At 38.6% G+C, this 17,821-nt stretch overlaps 1 long non-coding RNA gene across 3 annotated transcripts in view; it reads right to left on the bottom strand.

Annotated features, from left to right (window-relative positions):
• Positions 1-17,821, bottom strand: part of LOC112661430 (uncharacterized) — a 112,391-nt gene that overhangs the window by 29,156 nt on the left and 65,414 nt on the right. For all 3 annotated transcript variants that reach the window (XR_007403577.1, XR_007403576.1, XR_007403578.1), the window contains one exon: positions 5,995-6,208. This is a non-coding gene — a long non-coding RNA (uncharacterized LOC112661430). The remainder of the gene's footprint in view (positions 1-5,994; positions 6,209-17,821) is intronic.

Raw genomic sequence — 17,821 nt, 5'->3', positions numbered from 1 at the left:
CAAGGAAAGCAAACAAACACTCAATGTGGTTGAAGGTTTCCCAGGCTCCATTTCAAAGGCAGTCCCTTATGGCTTTGTTTGCTCCTGTTTTTCCCAGCATAGGTGTTTGATATCACACAGACCTATTCTGAGATTTCCAAGAGAGGAGTATTCAGTTTACTGCGGGCAGCCAAGAGTTTCCTAGTTTGAAAAGGGGAATAAGTTACCTGTCCACTGGGTATATTTAAAAGCCCCCAATTGTGCTGGTATCAAGGCACTGATAGGACATGAGAAAGTTCGAACCAGGTATCTACAAAAAGCACCTATTGCAATGACCTTTTCTGAGACAACTTAGCATTCTCTGTCCTTGGTTGATAGGCAGCCTCCTCAACCGGACATCACTCCCCTTTCCCAGCTTCAGGTGTGGCAGGAGATGGGCAGACCATGAGGCGATTACCAAGAAAGGTAAATTTGGAAAAGGCTAAACACATTGTAGAGAAAATACAAAGTGCGAGGTTGCTACAATATTCCATGTATCACTCGGGCTTGGCAAAAATTTGGAACTCTCAGAATACTTCCCCACTTTGCCTCTGACACAGACATGCTTAAAACCTCAGAGAAACTTTTATTTTTGCTTAACTCTAGCCTAGGCAGGTACCAAAACATGCAAGCATCCGTTGTTATGAAGAAAACAAGAAAAATCCATCTTTAACTGGGAAGAATAACATTTAAGGAAGTTTTGAACACATACAAAGGTCCCTAGGGCCTTGTATGGGTCACACAGGGACAGAGATGAGAGGGATGGAGGCCCCAGAGAGGGATGGAGGCAGGACCTGCACTCAGGGTCCTGTGCTGCCTAAAGCAGCCTGGGGCAGCCGTCAGGGATGAGAGCAAGGTTTTTTTTTTTAATAATAAATTTATTTTTTATTGGTGTTTAATTTGCCAACATATAGAATAACACCCAGTGCTCATCCCGTCAAGTGCCCCCCTCAGTGCCCGTCACCCAGTCACCCCCACCCCCTGCCCTCTTCCCCTTCCACCACCCCTAGTTCGTTTCCCAGAGTTAGGAGTCTTCATGTTCTGTCTCCCTTTCTGATATTTCCTACCCATTTCTTCTCCCTTCCCCTCTATTCCCTTTCACTATTATTTATATTCCCCAAATGAATGAGACCATATAATGTTTGTCCTTCTCCGATTGACTTATTTCACTCAGCATAATACCCTCCAGTTCCATCCATGTCAAAAGCAAGGTCTTAAGCCACCTCCTGGCCTCCCTCCTCAGTAGTGGGCTGCGTCCTCACCATTTCCTTTTGTCCAGAGGCCAGCACTGCTCACCCCAGTAAGCCTGCTCTCAGAAATCCTTGGAAAGGTAGAAACAGTGGATAGAGTATAGGATATCATTTGACCACCCCTTGGGTATTTGTATTTAAAAGAGGAAATGGTTTTATCTCCAACTGAAAACAGTGCCTCAATTTGAGGTCTTAATAAGGGACTTCTAGGAAAAACAAACACAACGTGGGCAATGGTACCTGCCTAAAGATTAGCTTTATATAGGTACTTTGTTCCTGGAATATGAGGTAGCATTGTTAGCAAATTCTTAAAAAAAAAAAAAAAAAAAAAAAAAAAACAATGAGCCAGAGGACAATGAAGTCCTTCCTTTGTCCACCAGCTACCACTCCATCAAAGCCCAACGCCAGGCCACATGCAGAAAAGGGCCGTAGGCAGTATGCCTGGCTCGGATAGCAGTATACCATCAGTTTAATACAGCGCCTTCTTAACTTTAGGCCACCATGAAGCGAGACTGGCAATGGCAGCCAGGGTATGCAAGGTCTTCACATCCACTGGCCTGGTGTTTGAATGATAGACAATACCTCTGCATCAGGCGTGGGAATCCCTTACCGACTCTTGCTATCAGTAAATGATTCATAAGGCCTACAAAGAATATATTTCTAACCATGTAGCACACCATTAGAACCACTTGGATGGATGCCTGTGCCCTGGGCATGTCCAGGTAATGCTCTTCTGAAGTAAAACACAGCCCAGGCAGAGGGAGGAGACCATCTGGGAAGTGGGCCCAACCACAGAGTTGGCACCATGCCCCTCTACTTGTGTGACCTGCAATGTGGGTCTGCAGTCAGCCAGGGATGCCAGTGCAAGTCAGCAAAGCTAATGACCATAGTGGTTACTGTGTGTGGACACCCTTTTAGGGCTTTTATCTTGATGGTATCACATAATCCTCATCTTACAGATGATGAAACAGGCTTAGAAAGGCCAAAGTATTTGCTTAGCTATACACCTATACATACTGATGGAATGAATGTCCAATAGGATGCCAGGTGTTGAGAGAGTTAAAACACATAAGAGAGAGACTTAAATGCATAAGAACAGCACCTGATCTCAAAGTTACAAACCTTTAATTTGTCCCCCTAGATGTTGTCTAAGCCTAAGAGACCAGAGGAAGAAGATTCCCCTCAACCTCTACTGGAGTTAAGGTGACCGGGGAATCCACAGAAACAAATCATGTCCAACTAAATTTGGTAGTCCTATTTCAAACTATGACTCTGAAAAAACCTTTTCAATTTGAGGTGAACTTTAAATAAAATACATAAAAGTACAACTATCTGTATGTTTAATAAATTCCATTTATTAAAAGTAAAAATGTATGCAATAAAAACTCACATGTTTATGTACATTCAATGTATAATTTGATTAAAGAAATAAAAAATCCTGACACTTTTAGGTTGTTATGTTAGTAGGAGACAATATAAAATGACTAACTACAGTTTTGCCTTTCATTTATCTTACGGATCTTTCTTGAATAAAAAAAATCAGACAAATTAAAAAAAAAAACTTTTATCAGTAATAAAAATTATCCATAACTACAACACCTACATTTAACAAATAACATTCTTTATAATGTTCAAACACTGAAAATTTTCAAAAATTGTTGGAAAATACCTTTGTGGGTTTTTTTTAAGTTAAAATGGTTATATTTGAATTTACTTATTCAGTTGGGCCAATTTTTATTGTTTTACACAAAGCTGCTCTGAACCATCTTGTACTGGTGTGTTTATACCTCTGCCTGTATCCTCAGGATGTATTCTAGAGCAGAATCACTGGGTCAGAAAGTCTGAACTCTTTAAGGCTCTTTAAGGCTCTTGACACTTATGATCTAATTGCTTTCCAGAAAGGTTTAAACAGTTTGCTTTCCCATTAGCAGTTTGCAGGAGTGCCTGTTTCCTGTGGAGACCATTTGCAACTTATTTCTTGCCCTGAGAATGATCAAACTATCTCCTTTTGTTAGGATTCTGTTAGTAAATAAGTATTTTCCTTATTGAATTGGAAAAAAAAGGTTAACATGAAGAATATTAAGCATCAGATATTTTGTAACTACCCCCGCTCCCCGTTGATGCTTATCTTTACGTTTTCCTGAGATGTGTTATGTATAGTCCAGGTAACCTACTGATCATTTCCTGAGTAATATCCTTCTACTTTTTCTTCTTTTTTCTTTTTCGTATTGCTTTTAATTTTAAAAACTTTGTAGCCAAGATCGGCTACATATTAAATGTTAAATTTTTAATAAATAAAAATTCATTTCATTTCCTTGCAAGTCATCAATTTCATAAACTACATTTATTGAACAATTCCACTGATTCATCGATTTTTACACTGGAAATATACCACTTGCATTATTGTTGTACTCAAATCTACCTTACTATCTTTCAGCAGTTCTCATCTGCTTTTGGGACTTTAGAACCATTTGGTCAAGTTCCAAGAACAAATGAAGAAATATAATTGTTTCTGGAATTCACGCAAGTATCAAATCTATAAATTATTGGTCTACCTACCTCTTTGCCTACCTACCCAGTTTTGCAGCTAATTTTAATTAGAATGCCTTTACTATTTCATCACTAAGTATGATGTTTAAAATAGATGTTCCTGATTATGATAAGGAAGTAGCCATCCATTTCTACTTAAATCTTTTATTTAAAAACATCACATATGGTGTTGGAATCTGTCCAGTGCATTTCAACATCTATTGAGATGATCATATGGTTTTCTCATTACTCTCCTATATGGACTCTTATTCTAGTTAAATGAACTTGCTTGCTCATTTTTTAAGTTTTACACTTTTAGGGGTAAGTCCCTTACCCACCTTTTAAAAAACTTGATGTTATTCTATATTAGTCAAGATCTCTAGATGCAAGCAATGGAAAACCAACTGCAACCGGCAGAAACAGAAAGGGAAATATATCTGATCACTTAACTGAAAAGTCTGAGAGCGGTGTTGAGGCAGAAACCCAAGGGGTGTCATGAAAGCAGCTTTGCCTCTCCTCATCTCTGAAACTTTAGACTTCTATCATCCCACCTGCAAGTACAGGGGGAACAGAGCATTTCTTTGCCAACAGCTCCAACAGAGTCCTAAGCAATTTTCTCTTTGATCCCAAAGTGCTCACATGTTCAAGCCTGTACCAATCATGGTGGCCAAGCAAACCTGATTGACTGAGGCTCAGGAAACCTGTCTACACTGAGGCAGGGAGTGGGGTAAACCAAGAGTAGGAGAGGGTTTCCACAGGGAATATTAAGGTGCTATCACCAAAAGAACAAGGATGGAATCCAGATGGATATACACATTAACTGTCTGCTATCTATCCTTCATAGCTTGAAACCTTCCAGGACTGAAGATAAGAAGTAACTGTCTGGCTATCTTCTGACCATGCTGTTTCTCCATTCTCCCCAATTTACTGGGCATTCACTCCTTTTAGTGTGGTGGCAACTCTCCACCAGTCATCATGAAACTAAGCGTTCTAACACCCCAGAGCTCAGTCTGATTTCAGCCTGAGTTGATCCTCTGGCTCAAGGCTTGTTCGGCATTCCTCTTAAGAAGGTGTCCACTGTGAGTAGGTCCTGGGGTGCTGCTGCCTACCACACAGGCCATGGAGTGGGACATGGTCTCCTTGGCTTCTCCACTTAGTACTGCTCCCATAGACAAGTGCTGATGTCTTCTTCAGGACAAGGATTCAAGGGCCGATCCCAATATAGGCACAAGGGGCATAAAACCAGAAGGACATTACACTGGTTCCCATGAAATCCTTCCCATCGTGGTTCCTGATTCACGGTATTGATGTCCTTATTGAGGCTGTAGGTTGCAGCTTTCCTATTCTTTTCCAAGCTAACCACTCCCCAGACCTTTTTCCTTCTTCCACCACTCTGCCTCCCTCCACCATTCTTTACAAAAGCCCCACTTTTTTTGGTAAGTCTCAAAAGGGAAAGAGAACTGACACTAAATGGAGTGCTTCAGAGCCCAGACTGTACTTTATAGCAATTAATAAGAGGTTCTCTCTGGGGACCTCCACTTCACGGGGCTCCCACCCCTATTTCATCATTTAGGACATTTCAGAGGATAACAAAGGGAAGCCTGCTCAAGGCTGAATGCAAACCACTTCCAATCACATTTATTTTATTTATTTATTTTTTAATCAAATCACATTTAAAACATAAAGTCAGTTAGAGGTAAATACTTTATCCACCTTATAGAAATGTTGCAAAAATTATAATTTAAGATTGAGAAGCCAAACAGACTTTTCAGGTAAATCAATCACTGAATCACTGAATCAATCAATAAATCAATCTGGCAGACAGAGTTGAAACTGCCCTTTGAAAGAAATAGGAGTGTAACTGTCAGGGATGATGACACCCATACTAGTGAAACACATAGCAATAGGGAGAATGCTACTTTGTGTGCTTTAGGGTAGGGCTGAGGTCAGCTGCTCAGAAGCAGTTTGATGCCTGGAGGCTACGGGTGGGGAAAGAGATAGAAAGGGGCTGGTGGAGTAACCCAAATAAGTTTGCCAAGGTTCTAAGCAGGGTTTGGCAGCTTAGGCTAAGACTGCCTCAGTTCAGTGCTAAGAATTACAATTCCTTCCTTGTGAATCTATTTGTCTTGCACTGAAACCAGGAGAGGGATTTGGTGGTTGTCAACTGCTTGGAAACCAGTAAATATTCTTTACTTACTTGGTTTCTCTTTTCCCTTTCATCTTTTGTCTCTGCTTTCCTTTTCCTGAAGGCTTGTTATTCCTCAACCAATCGCCACTTCTAACAAAATGAGTTGAGGGTTGTAGGCAAAGTGCAGTCACCATGCTGGCCCCACAAAAATTCACTATTGGCATTTCCTACTGTAAAAGTGCACAGTGGAAGAAAATGAGCATCCCTTGACACCATGCTCCATCTGTAGAAAAGAAGAACAATCTGAGTTGATTCTGTGCCTTTTTGAATCTGCTTGTCCTACTCTATCTTGAAATAGAAGATGTATATAGTCCTCTCCTGTGGAGGGATGTTGTTGTTTTGCATAAGTAAAAAATCTTTGGACATTTGGTCTAAGATGCTGTGTAGTTTAAGAGGTAGTTACATAATTTTTTTTTAAGATTTTTAAAAATTTATTCATGAGAGACAGAGAGAGAGAGAGAGAGAGAGAGAGAGGCAGAGACACACGCAGAGGGAGAAGCAGGTTCCATGCAGGGAACCTGATGTGGGACTCGATCTCCAGACTCCAAGATCATACCCTGGTCCGAAGGCAGGCGCTAAACCGCTGAGCCACCCAGGCATCCCCCATAATGTTTTATATTATTATGTAGTTGTCCACAATCTTATCATTATTCCTCCTTTTCATCACACTTCAAACCAACAGACATGATAATTGTTATAATGCTCTCTTCTGTGAGAAATGCTAAGGGAATATGGCCTATTGATAACATTAGCTCAAGCAATCTTAAGCCTGCAAGGATGGGCTTTGTCCAAGGTGGCACTACTGTCCATACTCACTGAAAAGTTGAGAATTCGGTATGTGTGAATTCCAGAATCCTACCTGACACCCCCCCCCCCAAGACTCCCTCTGCTCTCACTTTCTATATGAGAATGTGCACATAGCAACCATGCCAGAGGCTTCTGCAATACCTTAAATGTATTTGGTTATTAGATGCCCTTCGATCCTTTGAGGTGTTAGATGCCACTGGCACAAGAAATTTGATCTGATTTGGAAATGGGCCATGAATTCCCTGTTCTTCCCTCTGAAAACTCCTCAACACGGATGTTATGACAGAGGATATTAAAAGTGCACCCTGCCTTGAAAGACGGCATTTGTTTAAAAGTATGTAGAAGCTGTTCATTTTGAATTTATAACTTTTAAGTAAAAATAAATTAATAAGTGGTGGAGAGGGACTATCATACTATTCTCATTGAGCCACTGTCCATTGCATCATTCCAAGTAGTGAACACGCAGGGATCCTTAATCTGTAGGCCACAGGGCCCTAGGAAGGCATAAAATAATCTCAGAGGAAGGTAGATTTAGTTTGGAAAAAAGCCCATTCGGTAATGTAACATCATTTTATATTGGGCAAATGATGCTCTACAGTACAAACTCAAGAAAGTCAAGTTGGTCAAAATTGTCTAGCCAATTGGAGAATCACAGAAGGTAAAGGGATTCTCAGGCTGCAAACTGACAGAGTCCCAGTAGTAGTCTTATGTATGTGACAGAGACAAAGAGAGAAGAGGAGATAGAAAGTGAGAGACAGAGAGAGAGAAGAGTCTATATGGTTTTAAAAGCTGCTAGAAACCTCTATTTCCTTTCTAGAGTTGTTAACTTTTCCGGAACTGCTGACAAGAAAGACCATGTGTTATGATATTTCTCTGGGAAAGGACATATATCTATTGTGTGTGCGTTTGTATGCACCCCACACAGGCATAAGTGGCTTATTTTACCATGACAGTGGTGCAGGGTAAATTACTGCTCTAAGATAATTTATAGACAGTGGTTTGAACCTGAAGGTTTCTTTTCCTTGTTTGGGTGATGGACTCTTAGATATCAAATTTCCTCCGTCTGCACTATTGTCCCATGAAACTACTTGATTCTAGTGAATGCAGAGCTTGGCAGTCCTTGATGAAGCATATTTATGAGTTAAGTCCAAATGAATCCAAAACATATGGATTAAATTTCCCTTGAAATATCTAAATTAAAGGTGGAAAGCACTTCGAAGAATGCATTGGGGATCTACTATTCCTTAGGCCAATTTTAAAGGTTGAGCTATTTTTTCCCAATCAAGGGCGTTTGCCCATGTGGCCCAGTACTCGAAGGTCTCCATGTTAGCTCTTCTGTGGCTACTGTTATCCCAGGGCAGATGGACCTTGCTATTCTAAGAATGACTCCACCAAGATTGAGAGAGCCATGAATCAGCTGAATAGGGAATGCTTTATTGAGTGATACAGCTTAACATCTCTTCCGGGCTCCTGCCTCATCCAAACCCTTAAACACGATTAATGCCAAATGTACAGGAATAAAAAGAGAGTGAGGAAGGCATCCAAAAAGCATTTCAAGGTAGAACCAAGGTGGTTCTCCTTCCTAGAAGCCAAAGTTATACTGAATGTAGCTCAGTAATTTTTTTAAAAGAAAAACAAAACAAGAAAAGCTATTCAGTCATCATGGTTTCTTCATTTACAGATAAGTCAATATCTCTTAATTTTTGGAACAATTATATGACAGCTGCATATTTATCCCATGATGATACATTTGCTTTGCATTTAACATCTCAAATTGAAATAGTAATAACTTCAATTAAAGGTATTTCAGTTAGCTCCTGAAGTTTTTATCTCCTTCTCCCCTTTCTCCTCCTTTGTACATACTAAGGATCATTCAAGGATCTCAAACCATTATAAATCTGAATAAAGTTACTTTTAAAATCGCCAAACCTTTTCTACATATGTTTGCCTAGGCTTGAGAGAAAATGCTTCTTGTATATTTTCTTGTCATCACAGGAACCATATTTGTTTGTTTGTTTTTAGAAGCATGAGATAATTTTCTTTCTGGGCTTTGGCCTCAACAGACTATTCCAATGAGGTTTAGGCCTATCTACAAATGTGCTGGAATTCGAAAATTGATATCTGGTAACTTGCTCTATCTATGACCAAAGACAGTATGTTTTCACTGCAAAGAGTCTAACTTTCCTCAGACTAATGCCCTCTTTGAGGTCAGTAAATCACCAGAAATCAATGTTCTCAAAATCTGACCATATGTACATTTTTTTTAAAGATTTTATTTACTTATTCATGAGAGACACAGAGAGAGGCAGAGACACAAGCAGAGGGAGAAGCAGGCTCCACGCAGGGAGCCTGACGTGGGACTCGATCCCGAGTCTCCAGGATCACACCCTGGGCCGAAGGCGGCACTAAACTGCTGAGCTACCCGGGCTGCCCTGACCATGTGCACATTTATTGGAATCCAAGGTTGTAAGAGTTTCATTGGACTCAAGCACAACCAAGTATTTAGGGCATCAAAAGTGCTGGTTCTGGTTAGTGCTTGGCTCATACAGTCGCAACTGGCTCAAGGCAACTGGGTATAATTTTAATATACTAAAAGGAAAATACATTTTTCCCTCTCACCTAAAGGAAAGAGGAGAAAATGTCTGCACTTAGTGACAATTTTTTTTTTTTTACATCTAATCTTAACACTCAAAGTCCTTATGGATCTATATATGTATTTGGAGAAGTGGATTTTTAATAAACTGACATTGCAGAGCAAAGAAATTTAATAAATTTTGATCGGAAGACACGTTTTGTGGCCAGAAATATCTAATACTGTTGTTTATATCCATCAAATGAGCAAGGTAATAGCTAGCTGTTCCCTTTCCTATGTAGTCATTACCCTTCTGTCTACATTTTTTCCTGGTCAACATTGAATATGGGGGAAATTATGAAAACAGTGGAACAGATGATGCCCTTATAATGTATTCCCAACGACCCTCAAGTAACAGTTCAGACTTTGGTCTAGAACAAAGCAATACCTCTCCTGAGTCTATGAACTTCCCCAGAGAGCCTGAGTGTTTTAATAAGAAGAGGTCATCCCAAATAGAGATGCTAAATGTATGATGACTGTTTAGGGTGTATCTGTTCTGTGCAGATATTTCCTCCATCCTGTCATCATCATCCAGGCTCTCCGGGCCAGACCTCCCTGTGCCTTGACCCCCTGGCTCTCTCCCACAGGCTTTAAATCTGGCTCAATCTTGCTCTCTGACTGGAGGGAGCAATGGGATTCTCCATTATGTATTCAAGACTCAACATCTGGCTTTTCCTCCATGTTTCTCTAATCAAGTAATTGAAAGACAACTTTTATGTTGGCAAATCGAACTTCAATAAAAAAAAAAAAAGACAACTTTTAGTGGCAAACTAGTCTCAGAGAGAGTACTGATATTTCTCTATTTCTTTTTGTCACACACTGAGCATTATCCTTTGAGAAAGAAGAGGTAAGATAAAAATCATATCTTTTAAAACAACAAAAGACTATTTTTACATACAAATGTGAGTCTGAAGAACAGTGAAACTTTTTTTTCACCTCATGCCCTTTGTTCCAAGTACATGGTGTGTGTGTACACATTTTCATTATGGACACAACTTACTTTCTTAAACTTTGTACCAATAGACCCAAATTACTTTAATTTGGTCAATAGCTGAATAATTCATTTTATTTAAAGCAGTAAATGTTGGGACGCCTGGGTGGCTCAGTGGTTAAGCATCTGCATTTGGCTCAGGGTATGATTCTTGGGTCCCAGATCCAGTTCCACATCAGGATCCCTGCAGGAAGCCTGCTTCTCCCTCTGCCTATGTCTCTGCCTCTCTCTGTATCTCTCATGAATAAATAAATAAAATCTTAAAAAAAAATAAAGCAGTAAATGTCATGAACAAAACTGGCTATATCAGATGGAGAGATATATAATAGATACAATAATAGACTGAAAGGTTTGTTTTATTTTGTTTCTTTCCTTTTCACACCTACTTCTCAAGATTGGTGCTTGATCCAAATAGTCATTTGTGATTCTAGTGTGGACTTTAATGATATTATGTGCCCAGCAGAGCAAGTACCCCTGCTTCAAATACTGACAAAAAATATAAAGTTTCTATCTTGGTCAGTTTGTCTGCCTTTGCAGAGATTCAGTGAGTTAATAGTCAATTGTCCCTGTGCTTTGTCATTAAAATTAACTATTGTTGACTGCTTTTTATTCTTCTTATAGCCTCCAGGCAACACTTAATGAACAAGTCCAACCAACGACAGTGGCCTTAAGTCTGACTCACAGTGGCCACACAGACAAGTTCTAAGTAATTTATTCTTGAGACTGACTGCAGTTTCCCAAGACAGATTTTGCTGGACTCCTCAGACATGTATTACAGAATAACCAAAAGTTTTCAGAGATGTGGATTAAAAGTCGGCCTCCACCCCTATGAGCCCTGTGATCTGCAGTAAGTTCAAGCCACTTTCCTAAGACCCTATTTTCACCCTTAACAAATGCCAATCACAGAATCTGCATCTTGAAGTGGGGATGATGATGAAACGAGACAAGATGTATAAAGGGCTTGACCAAAAGTAGGCTCCAACACATGTTGATCAAACTTCTCAGCAGTAGTGGACTAATTTTAAATCCTTTTGCTTAGCATTTTATTCTCTTCCAGTATGATGCAGAGAGCTTGAGGCAGGTACAAAGTTTCTGTTGTTGCAGAATTTGTTTGATCTGCCTACTTTCACCAGGTAGCAAAGATTGTTTACGGCAATGTTTGTAGGTCTGGCCTGCCTTAATAAGGACAGGAACTAGCATCTTTAGCTTTCTACTTCCTCAAAAGAATTAGAAAACTTGCTCAAGCGATTGGAATGGGCAAAACGGTCTCAAATGTTCAGTTACATCTTGTAAATACATAATTGTACTCTTGACAGATAAAAATCACTTGATCTAAATATGTGTAATAGAATTACTACTACCATACCTTGAAGTGTGCATAACCAGATTGGTAGCTTTTCATATTGTCTAAAATAAAGAAAGTCAATTCCCAATAAATTAAACACAGTCAGTGAACTATTCTATTGTTTCCATATAAGACCATCCCAATCCACATTGAAAGGCTTTTGTGAACTTAAACCAGTCAGAAAGCACTGAACCTGAAGCAACATTCACTTCTTCTTCCACTTGAATCAGTCCTATTTGAGTAAATGGAGAAGGGTCACAAAAATACTCATCTAATTCTATATTACATACCCAGTGATATTATTGATATCATATCTTCATTTTTCTTTGACCAGTCTTATCAAAAAATAGGGCCAGGAGTAGGAGATTTCAGGAAATCTGGTAAACAAAAAGATCTTACAGTATTTACTAAAATCTCCCAAAATGAACTCAAAGTGAGTACACAGCATCAAACATGTACAAACCTGCAGGGGGAAAAAAAGGTACAATTTTTTATCATGATCTTTGAAAAATTATTTATTTGTTTGTTTGTTTGTTTGTTTATTTATTTGTAAAAGATTTTTATTTGGCAGAAAGAGAGAGAGAACAAGTAGGCGGAGCAGTAGGCAGAGGGAGAGACAGAGGGAGGCTCCTTATGGAGCAGGGAGCCCGATGTGGGGCTCCATCCCAGGACACTGGGATCATGACCTGAGCTGAAGGCAGACGCTTAACTGACTGAGCCACCCAGGTGCCCTGACCTTTCAAAAATTATGAATGAGGAAAGAGAAAGACAGATAACCAATTTTGGAAACTGGTGTACTCTTGACTATGATCCTCAGAATCAGTCAGAAAAAGAAGTAGAGACTTCAGAATAAACTTTCATGATCAACCCTCAACTGAGGCAGATTTAGACAAGAGCAAATATGGAGGTTTGGGCAGCGGGTGAGGAAGAACAAAATCAGAAGCCCCTCTTTGACACCTCAACAAACAGAGAACTGGGCAAGACTTCTCCCCAGAGAATCGGAGTCACCCTGAGCTGTAGTCTTCAAGGGTAAACAGGCACTTAGCTGAATAGAAGGAAGACAAAAGAGAAAAGAACCAAAACTCAGAGAATGAGTCCTGAAGGAGTGAGATGTCCTAAGTAGAAAAGGCAAACAGGGGGCACCTGGGTGGCTCAGTCGTTTAAGTGGCTGCCTTTGCTCAGGTCATGATCCCCAAGCATTGCCCCACATTGCATCAGGCTCCCTGCTCAGTGGGAAGTCTGCTTTTCCCTCTGCCCTACTGCTCTGCTCAAGCATGAGCACTCTCTCAAATAAATAAATGGAATCTTACAAAAATAACATCAAAAAAGAAAAAAAAAAAAAGGAAAGGAAAGGAAATAGAGTTCAGTTAAGGAATTGTTTCTATTTCTAAACTAGAAGTTGTAGTCCACAGCTGCGGGTTTTAGTCATTTTGCCCCTGCTTTGCTGGGAGGGGAAGGGAACAGCTGCTTAAGAGCTGTGGGCAAAGCAGGGAAGGGAGCACCTAGAGCAGGTTATATAAGAACACTCTGGGGATGTGTTCTGAATAGCATGGAAGGCAGAATTTCTAAACCTGCAGGTACCCCGAACAGGATAGAGAGATGTCCTGTGCTAGGAAGAGTGAACACTAGTACACATCCCTGAACCAAACTGTCAAAGGCAGTAATCAAGCCCTCTAAGTACACTGGCTTATTAAGTTAGAAAAGTGTAGCCTTCCCTTACTCTCTCCAAGCATTTGTGGAAAAGGAGAAAAGCTCAAGAAAACACATACCATGCTAACTCCAAACTGAAGCCCTAAGGAGGAAAGCAAGTCAAGTTGACAAATGTCTAGGAGAATTCATCTGAACGTCATCGGAACAAAGATCTAATATGCTTTATGGACTTGCTCATAACATAAATGTGACAAAAAGAAATACTATGGTAACAGATTACATGGTATCATTATAATGATAACTAGGATTATGCTAGTAAATGTATAACAAGCTGGGGTGTGTATGTGTGTGTGTGGGGGGTACAACAATTTGTACCAATTGCTAATTGCCAGACCTAAGTACTCCTACCATAGCCATTTTCAACCTACCAAGTGACATCAGTGACTGTAAAGTTGGGAAGAGATGTAAACATTTGACACTCATGAATCCACTCCAGCACACTACTGATGCTAACTATGCAAAAACTCCACTACAGTAAGCATGCAGGGAAGGAAGGGGATGTATAAGACAGGTAATGCTTACATTCTGTAAGATGATATAAACCAGAAAATGGAAGAAAATTCCTTGCAATGTGTTTTTCTTTTTAGAACCTAAACAGAACAAAAAGTTCTAAAGGAAAGACATCAAGAACAACACATTAAAACAATAGAAAACAATTTCAAAGCTAAGGAAACAAATGCAGGATCAAAATAAATCAATTACAGAATAACTATATTATAGAAATATCAAGAATTCAATTGACACCATTGAAAATTAGCAACTAAGAAAAAAGGCTTTGTATCAATGAAAGAATACAGAAAAAATAAGATTAAAACAATTTTAGAAATCAACAACTATATAATATAAAGATGATTGATACATTTGAATGGTAGAAAATGGTAGCAAAAATAAACTCTATGGATTGATCTCATTTATAAATATGAAATCAAGGACCTTAAAAGCATTAGCAAATAAAATTCAGCAGCACCCTCAAAGAAAACTACCACATAATCTAATAGGTCTTTCTCAGGAATGCAAATATAGTCCATTATTAATAAAGCATATAATTCATCATAAATAAATGAAAAAGTAAAGGCATACTTATTTCAAATATGTCAAAACATAATTTAATAAAATTCAATATCCACTGCTAACTTAAAAAAAAGCACTGACATAGAACTCAGTGGCTATTTCTGTGACATTTTGCATATGTATATATGTATGTGTATATGTATACGTATAATACATGCAATGGAAAGCTCTCACCATGTTAATGAAGAAACACTAGAAGCATTCTCATTAAATATCGAGAGAGATGTCCTCTGTAACTACTATATTTATTCTTGCTCTGTTAAAACTAGACAATGCAATTAAGGAACATCTATAAAGCAGGTATAATTGTAATGCAGATGCATAAATTATCATTCTTTGCATACTATATTATTGAATACCTTGAAAACTCAAAAGAATCAATTAAAAAATTATCAGAATGATATCATTTAATAAGAAACTAGTTACAAAATTAAAATAAAAAATCAACAGCATTCTTATGTGTAAACAATATCCAATTAAAAAATAGATTGGAAGAACATGTTTCTTTACACTGTAAAAATAGGAATTATATATTTTTTAATGTAAATTATGTATATATAAAGGACTTGAAAGAAAACTTACATATAAAACTTAAACTATATCATGTCTTGGAGAGAGCTACTGAATTTTGAAAAGATTCATTTATTCATTCACTCAGAGAACATTTATTGAAGGCCTATTAGATATCAAGCACTGTTCTAGGCCTTGGGAGACAGCACTGAACAAAACAGACAAAAGTCCCTGACTATAAAGGGGATCTAGTGAAGGAGACGGACAATTTATCATGTGATATGATGAGCTTAACAGTTGGATAAAAGTGTGCTCTTTCAAACAGCAGAGCTACAGGGAGGGATGGTCAGGGAAGGCCTCATTGACAGGTGACATTTAAAGCTGTGTGGCCTGAGGAAGTGGGGGTGCAAGCCACGTGCAAAGTCCTCCAAGAGGGAGAGGATTCGGGTATTTAAAAATATCAGGTAGGCCACATAATTGGTATGGAGTAAGAGAAAAAGTAATAGGATATGGGTACAGAGAGAAAGCTAGCACTAAATGCATTGGGTCCATTGGCTGTTGTAGGGCTCTAGACTGCACTGTGAGTGAGATGGGAGCCTTTGTAGGTTTTGAGGAATAGACCTGCTCTGACTAGATATTTTGTTTATCAGTAAGTTCATTCATAAGTCTACAGATATGGGTATTACAGAAAGCCTATACCCAAAGCAGCATCAGAAATGGAAAACATCACAATCAAGGGAGAGTTTTAGATGAAGGAAAAATATATCAAATCATAGAGCAGACTATAAATCATTCATAGATCATAAACATAGCAAGTCTCTGATGTTACTCAATAACTGGAAAGATTTTTTTCTGCTTATATTTTATAGGGATCACTTATTTTAATAATGTTAATACCCAACCTATATAATTTTATTTATTTAAATTACAGTTCAAACTGCTAAGGAAAATTAAAAAATGATATTGAATTTCATCTGGAAAAATCCAATGTGCAAAGGTAGACATCATAATTTTGCAGAAAAAGAGAAAAAAGGGATTATCAATCAAACCATGCATTAACTGTACCATGAAGCTATCATTATTAATATACTTGGATATAGAGTAGATCATATAAACGTGGATTTCAAAATTGGATAATTCTAGAATTCACAGTGTTGAAAAGCTAAAATAGTCAATAAATAATGTTGAGAACAGGACAGACATTTGAAACATTAACAAAATACTTGTGGAGAAAACTTATGAGGTCTTATATCAAAATAAATTTCAGTTCCTTAAAAACACATACACATAAAAATAAATTCACAAATGATCTAGAAGACAATATGCAAGAGATGTGTGTGTATGTCTGTATGTGTGTATATTAGAGTGAAAACATCTTAATTTTTAAAAAAGACGTATTTATTTTGAGGGGGCAGAGGGAGAAGGAAAGAATCTCAAGCCTATTCCCTGCTGAACACAGAGTCTGATGCAGGGCTTGATCTCAGGACCCAGAGATCACGACCTGAGCCACCAAGAGTTGGATGCTCAACCAACTGAGCCACTCAGGCATTCCATGTGCAATGGAATCCAAATCATGAACCTATCAAGGAAATAAACTAAATATGAAAAATACTAACAACCTATAGAAACCAAGACACAAATGGCAAGTGAGTATGTGAAAATTTGTTTAAAGACCATGAAAAGATGCTCAACATCACTCATCATCAGGGAAAAACATATCAAAACCACAATGACCTATCATCTCACACCAGTAAGAATGGCTAAAATTAACAAGTCAGGAAAAAAATGTTGGCAAGGATGTAGAGAAAGGGGAACCCTCTTACACTGTTGGTGGGAATGCAAACTGGTGTAGTCACTTTGGTAAAGAGTATGGAAGTTCCTCAAAAAGTGAAAAATAGAGCTACCCTATGACCCAGCAGTTGCACTACTAGGTATTTGTTCAAAGAATAAAAACATACAGATTAGAAGGGGCACATGCACTCTGATGTTTATAGCAGCATTATCAACAATAGCCAAACTATGGAAAGAGCCCAAATGTACATCAATTGATACACACACACACACACACACACACACACACACACACACGACATATATATACTGGAATATTACTCAGTCATCAAAAAGAATGAAATCTTGCCATCTGCAATAACGTGGATGGAGCTAGAGTGTATTATGCTAAGTGAAATAAGTCAGAGAAAGACAAATACCATATGATTTCACTCATAGTGGAATTTTTTTTAAAGATTTTATTCATCTATTCATGAGAGAGAGAGAGAGAGAGAGAGGCAGAGACACAGGCAGAGGGAGAAGCAGGCTCCATGCAGGGAGCCTGACATGGGACTCGATCCCAGGTCTCTAGGATCAGGCCCTGGGACGAAGGTGGCATTAAACTGCTGAGCTACCCAGGCTGCCCTCATAGTGGAATTTAAGAAACAAAACTGATGATCATAGGGGAAGGGAAGGAAAAATTAAGATAAAAACAGAGAGGGAGGCAAATCATAAGAGACTCTTTACTATAGGAAACAAATTGAGGATTGCTGGAGGGGAGGTAGGGGGGTAGGGTAGGGTGACTGAGTGATGGGCATTAAGGAGGGCACAGGATCTGATGAGCAGTGGGTGTTATATGCAACTGATGAGTCACTAAATTCTACACCTGAAACAAATAATACACTGTATGTTAACTGACTTGAATTTAAATAAAATCTAAAAAAAAATTTGTTCAAGTCTACTTTTGAATTATTAAAATAAAAAAGCCAAGATAATATTT

This window comes from Canis lupus, chromosome 18 (assembly GCF_003254725.2).
Source record: "Canis lupus dingo isolate Sandy chromosome 18, ASM325472v2, whole genome shotgun sequence".
Lineage (NCBI taxonomy): Eukaryota > Metazoa > Chordata > Mammalia > Carnivora > Canidae > Canis > Canis lupus.
This window is presented reverse-complemented; position numbering and strand designations above follow the sequence as displayed.